The sequence below is a fragment of the Galeopterus variegatus genome, unplaced genomic scaffold (genome assembly GCF_000696425.1).
Source record: "Galeopterus variegatus unplaced genomic scaffold, G_variegatus-3.0.2 Scaffold9998, whole genome shotgun sequence".
Lineage (NCBI taxonomy): Eukaryota > Metazoa > Chordata > Mammalia > Dermoptera > Cynocephalidae > Galeopterus > Galeopterus variegatus.
The window spans coordinates 42,349-43,345 of NW_007736109.1; positions in this window are offsets into that span (position 1 = coordinate 42,349).

Genomic DNA, 997 nt, shown 5'->3' on the forward strand with positions numbered 1-997 from the left:
GCGGGAGCGCCGCCGCACTCCCAAGCGGCGCACTGTAGCAGTGCACCACCAGGCTGGCCCCAAGAGTGATAAATTTTGCAAGATTCCAGCAGCAATTTAAAATGGAAGATTATTCCAATTGTATAATCTAAACTTTGTACTTTGACTGAAACCTTCTTATTTATAACATATATTTTAATATTTCCCAGCTGTGATATGTTTTCTAATTGTACTTGCAATGTAAGAATCACTATTATTAGTGCTTTAATTATTCTAAATTATTCAGTATTTAAACTCTATGATGTTGGACCTAATATTATTCTCCTTTTATAGACAAAGGGGGGTTAGCTAAAGAAAGCTAAGTGAATCACCTAAATATTGATAGAATTGGAAATCAAAACTGGGTACCTGCTTGCAACATCATCAGTGTTAAAAATTGTGTTATATTCTCATATAACATGGTTTTGTTCTACAAATAACACAAATATGTATACATTATCATATTTGAAATTTGTTTTATGTATTTGATTTGTCAACTTTTCATTTTGCTTAGAATATTGGCCCTATTGAACAATATCATTTGTAAATGATGATTCAAAGGTCTTAATAAAATGTAGATGCACTGACTATTATTTATGACCAAATTGGATTTAATGAATATGGATTAGTATTGGTATAGAAAGAAAAACAATTAAATAGATTTTTGTCAGTGGCACCCACCACAGAATTTATTGTATGATATTGAGCTTTAGACTAAGCTATGAGAAATGCATTCAATTAAGCAATAAAATATTTGTGGCAGGATCTATATTATTCATCATAAGATGCAGTTATCTATTTATTAGAGTCATAACTGAAATCTCACTATCTGTGATTTGAGAGATAAGTATGCAAAATGGAATTTGAAGGTATGAAATCTAGTGCACTGAAAAAATTGAAATAAGAAAAACATAACCATGGGGCCGGCCCGGTGGCGCACTGGATAGTGCACCGCTTGGGAGGCGCGGCGGCGCTCCCG